This window comes from Coloeus monedula (genome assembly GCF_965178545.1).
Source record: "Coloeus monedula genome assembly, chromosome: 4".
In the NCBI taxonomy this organism is placed as follows: Eukaryota; Metazoa; Chordata; class Aves; order Passeriformes; family Corvidae; genus Coloeus; species Coloeus monedula.
This window is the reverse complement of record NC_138784.1, coordinates 42,477,815-42,483,702: the sequence shown is the minus strand read 5'-3', so window position 1 is coordinate 42,483,702 and position 5,888 is coordinate 42,477,815.

The following is a 5,888-nucleotide window of genomic DNA, read 5'->3' as shown; positions in this document are numbered from 1 at the left end:
CACACCTCCACTTCAGGCCCTGTTCTGGCCCGGGTTAGTTTGCAAACGCAGATGGAAATTGGGCCCAGAACCACACCCCAACAGTGACACAGTGTGATACTATTGGCAGTAGGGTGACCTTCTGCTTAAGAAAATTAAAAAACCCATTTCATTAAGCACAGAATGTACTAGTCTTCAATCAAATCCTCAAGGAAACTTACACCCCACCTTCTTACACGCTTCCTTCCCCATTTATCAGACTCCTGTTATCAGACAAATATTCTCAAAAAGCAAAGATGAACAACAACACAACAGTACTTAAAACACATTTACTAATATCCTTTTGTTTGACAGTCTCAAAAAACAGAGAATTTTCCTTTTATGAAACTTCTTTCTATTTAATTTTGAGTTTATTAACTAGATCTTTGCTGTGTGGTTCACCAGGAATGTAGAGATTTCACCACTACAGAACAACATAGCTCTGTAAGTTATAAACATAAATAACCAGTCTTGGATTCTCTTGCAAAAATGCAGACTTACGCAGGTCATTTCTCCTCCAAACCATTAATTATGAAAGGATGGTGAGGAAGGGGCTGAGGGAGGGCAGCCAGGCATGAGTGAACCAAAATATTATCACATGGTCATTAAAGTTACCCATACCTTCATTTACAAATAGCACGGGAGAATTTCAGGAATTTCTTAAGAAGGCTGTCTTTCGTTTTCTGGGGGTTTGGGCTTTTTTTTGGTGTTGGTTTTGGTTTGGTTGCTGTTGTTTTTGTTTTCTGTAGCCTTTCATTGATGGAACACATTGGGAAACATAGGAGGCTTTTTTCTATAAGCCACCAGTATAGAGACTGTTTTAGAAAATATTTCCAAGTGTTACCCACTATGAAACACTGTTAAGGGAGGTTTTATCTGTTCTTGGAGAATCAGATAACAGTACTGGATTTTTCTCCTGAGATATAAAAAACCCACAAGCTTGACATGAAGCCTGGTGAATGAATGTAATATATTCAAGCAGAAATCTTTGTATACATACATTTAATTATAAAAAAAGTAATTTTTTTTTTTTGTCTGTAACAGCAGCCATTTTATCCAGATTTTTTTTTTTTTTTTTTTTTTGCTTTGGATTTGCTTTTTTGTCCCTCAGACACAGAAAACAGTAACTTGTAAACCATTTTTTAAAATGCTCTGCAACAGTATGGTTAAGTTAAAGTGACCCTGATCCCACATCTAGATGAGGTCACCATTCTGTAAGGGGAAATACATGCCAGATGCTGCAAACATTCTGTGGGCTTAGGAAGAAAGGAGAATGAAAATGTTGCGTTGTTTTTCTTCTGAAGCTTTTAATAAGGAGCAGTCCTGTGTCAGAACTTTGAATTAAATGCAGAGAATCTGCCTTGATTCCTAAAGCCCTGACAATGCCAAGCATGTTTTCTAAGCAGAGTTCAACATTATTGCTAATGTGCTGGTTTACATTGGCAGAGTTCCAAGTTAAATCACTACATCTGTCCTAACCAGGGGGCTCTACCTTATACCTCTCAGGTTTTCAGAAAGCCCCTCTTCTACACTATGATTAAGTACACTGCAGTATGATGCTCTTATAACAACTCCCACTTTTAAAAAGGTTTTAATGTTTACATGTCTCAAGTTGTGCCAGTTTGATACTTAACCAAGCCTGTGAGACATATATATCTCTTTCATGGCATGTTTGACATTTTCTGAAATTTACTGTCTAGGGAAAAAGCAATGTCAGTGGAATTACCACTTTTTGCCTCATCTTTAGAAATGTCACCCAAGCTGTGAAGAGATTTCACATGAGAAACTTTGGTAAGCAAAAGTGCTAATTAATCTGCAGTCATTTTACAACCTCTTTTCACTAGCCACCACCCTCTGAAAGCTTCCATATGTTGACACCTGTTTATGGGATCCCTAGATCTCAAGAATCCCCACGCTGCAATATTAAGTCATGCTGCTGGTGACAGCTTCTGGACCTTGTATTCCAGAAGGCTCATGGCTAGCAGTAAGGATAGCTCACTGCTGTTTGGGTCCAGCATTTCAATATAACATCTCAAAAGGCAGTTAGGCTGCATTGCTGTTGTCCATAATTTCACTTCCTGAAAAGTATTTCTGAGGACATGATTTCTCTATGATACCCTGAAAGATCACAGGATAAAAACTAAACATTTCCAACTCAAGAAGAATGAAATTTAACCCTTTCTCTGCTACTCCTGCCTCCTGTTGTGCTAGATACATCACCTAATTTCATCCTCTGAGGACTTCCAGTTGATGCTCCTGGATGGCAAACTCAGACTTACTGTTGGATTCGGCAGACAGGAATGTCTTAAATCCCAGCACATATCAGGAAGCAGTGAATACCCAAGCAAATCTGAGACTAGGGAATCCCCCCCTACTCCCAGCCCAGATTTGAAGATGAGCTGCTAGTCATCTCGTGAAAGAGGGTGTCCAGTGTGGGGAAACACCAGAAAATGTAGCAAGTCTTACTTAAATCTGGAGGCTGGCATAAACATAACCCTTCAGTGTATAAATGGTACCTGTCAGAATGTTCTGAAAATTGTTTTCAGAGTTACATTTCACATACCTATTTAAAAGAGGGAGATTTATATGGGCATACTTCTTATTAAAGTGGGACAAGACACAAAGTAGTAAGAGACAGCAAATTATCTCTCCTTGTTCATCATAGCATTGCTTTTTAGGAATTTGCATTTTTTTTCACTGAATGCAACAATATTGGGTTCAAATTTATAAACAGATTTTTTTCTCCACAGACAGAAGAGTAACACTAATTTCTTAAGTGTCATGACAGATTATACTTTAAGAAACATGAATTATCATGACAGCGATATCATGGTGCATTGGAAAGTAAAATCATAGTGCTGTCAAAGCCTGTGTCTGTTTACTGTACATTCTTGGATTTTAGGGTGGAATTTGAACTGAGACATGATGGAGAATAAGCTAGTCCCCAAAGGCTATATAAGATTTCCAAGTATTTTTTCAAAGGATGATTTAAAATCTTTGTGACAGGAAAGGAAATGAAATCTTAAAATCAGAGAACAAAGGGTAACAAACACTCTGAAAAGGAGAGATGATCAAATAAAATGCAACTGAAAAAAAAAGAAAATTTGGAAATGGAGTGATTACAACGAAATGTACTGAGATGAAATGAGGTGCAGTGAAAAAGACTGAAAGTTGCCAAAAATATTCACATTGAATCCCGAAATCAGGGAAGAAAGGTAAACAAAGAGACAGGAGAAGAAATTGAAGAAATGAAATGCTAAAAAAAAAAAGAGAAAATTCTGAAACAAAGTGAAAGCAATAAAAGTGGATGGGATGACATGAAGTGCAGTGAAATGGACTGAAGCTTGCTCAATTGATCCTCATCGAAATTGCAAAATTTCTTTTCCTTTCCTGAAAAGAGCAAAGCATTTAGTCTCAAATATTTTAAAAAATCATCTAATGCTCACCTATCTCTAGAAGACTAATCTGACTTTACCTGAGCAGCAAATAGTCACATTTTTGAAAATCAAGCCTTACCTAATAAAGCCTGGCCTTACCTTATAAAGCCATTTATAATCAGGATCCATCCTACTGGACGTTAAGGAGAAAAGGAAATGTAAGGCATCATATAGAAATTCAGCATGTATAGTATGGATTGCAGAAAGACAAGGAAATTCCAATCAGGCTTGCTGAATACAGTATTAAATTTGCATTTTCAGAATAGACTGGGGCAGTCAGATACCCAGTTTCACTTCGACAAATACACAGTTAAATGTGAAAGGATGTTTCATAAGAAAAAAGTATCTTAAAGCAGTGATTCAAATGTATGAATGCCTAACACTTTAGTAAGCGAATGCTTTAAATTTTTTAAATTAACATCAATGTTTCCATCCCCTCTCATGTTTCCATCCTCTTTTATAGGCCATGTGTTTTCAGCCTGCCATGTAAAGCAGTTACTTCATTATCTGTGAATTAAGCTGGAGAAACAATACCAGTATTCATCACACAAGAGCTGAAAACAACTATTTCAATATTGTTATGCGTGCATGAGACTTGCAGCTGGGTTTTAAAATAATAACGGCTGTATTTACACGTCTCTGTCTTTTTATAGGTATTACTTTGACACAGCAATGCAGGTATTCCCAGAGATGAAGAAATGGCAGAGAACCTCACCAGGACAGAGGGGGAGTCCATGCTTCTGTGTCAGAGAGATGAAGGCCCTTCAGTTATGTAAGGAGGAAGGTGGCCGAGAGGGGAACATTCTTTGCAGGGTAGTCCTGTGGGTCGAAGGCCTTCTGGCTTATGCATGGGAAGGAGTCATGAAACAATGTGGAAAAGAATTGTGCCTCTTTTAGGTTAGACCAAAAGTAGTTGTTGTATGTTGATCTATTTTATTATACATCACTTGTTCTAAACACACGTACAAACAGCCAATATTACTGTTCTGAAGGGTATGTCTGTGCTGCTGACAGCTTCTTCCCAGAAGCTGGGCAACTTATTTGCTGCATTCTATTTAGTGTAGTATTGGGGGCATTTCTATGTTGCACCTTGGTCTTTCGGGGTGCAAAACCACCCAGTTACTTAACCTCAATCAGAAGAATCCACCAGCTTTGCACCAGCACCTGCTGCTTTTGCGTCTCCTTTAATCTGCTTGCCAGTACTCTGAAGTGGCAGCAAGACATCCACAGTGGCCTCCAGTGTACTGTGTGACAGTACAAAGCAAAACAAAGAAGAAATTGGAAGAAAATAGTTTAAAAAATAAAGAGAGGGCAAATCAAAACACAACAATCAGCAAAATGATTTTTTTAAAATAAATCTTACAATTCATTGATGAAAGCATATGCTAGCTAGTGGCATGAACATGCAAGAATACAACTGTGACTTTTTGCTGAAAAAACAGAGCTACATAACAACATAGCAAATATTAACTTGCTAACTACTAACCAGTGAAAATCAGTTTAAAACAGGTTGTAGAAATACTTGCTTTCATGACTGAATAGCAGGATTTCTGGGGGACTTCAGTGAGAGATCAATAATGAAAATGAGAAGCTTGGTATTTCATCAATGAATTGCGATAACGTTTCAGAAAAGGCAAGGATCCGGTGTTGAACAAAAGTAAAGACTAAGCAGCTGTGATAGATGGGTGATATTTTGCTGAAGCCAAAAGGTTACTAAGTTAAATAATGAAAGTTATTGGTTCTTTGTGTTGTTTTTGGTTTCGATCTGTTCTGGTGGGTTTCTTGGGACTGCTGTGAACCGGGAGAGGGGCGGGGTTGAAGATTTGACTGAGGGGGAGGTGGGATGACAGGGGGGTGACAGAGTAGTAGGCGGTCGGGAGAGGATGTAAGTTCCCGAGCGCCCAATGGGAAAGGGGACAGGGACCGCCGGCCGGGAAAGGGTATAAAATGTAGCCGCTTTGGGTGTGTGTGTGCTCGGCTCTGGGGAGGGAGACACACACCCGACTCCGCTGACTCGTAACTAAAAAACAGTTTGCTTTTACTTCGACGACTTTGTCCTCATTAAATTGTATCAAAAAGTTAGCTCACTTCTAAAACAGCTGTGGAACTTCCAGGGCTACAGTACAAGGAAGGAAGGGTGGTTTTCAATGCGGGCCTTCCGCAGAACAGTTTGCCAGTTTTACGTAACATTAATCTGGGGGCAGCTGGGTAAAACATAATCGGATATACTGGAAGTGTGATGTCATGATTTGATGGTTTTGTGATGGGGGTCGTGTAAAAACAGAAAGACAGAGAATTATGTCCCGAATTATTAAAAAAAAATTGACTCGTCGGTCCCGACTCTCCCGACCCTCTCCTGCCGCTCCTGGCCGCCGCCCCAGGCCCGCCGTCCCGCCCTTCCGCGGGGGCGGAGTGATCTCCGGCGGGGGCGGC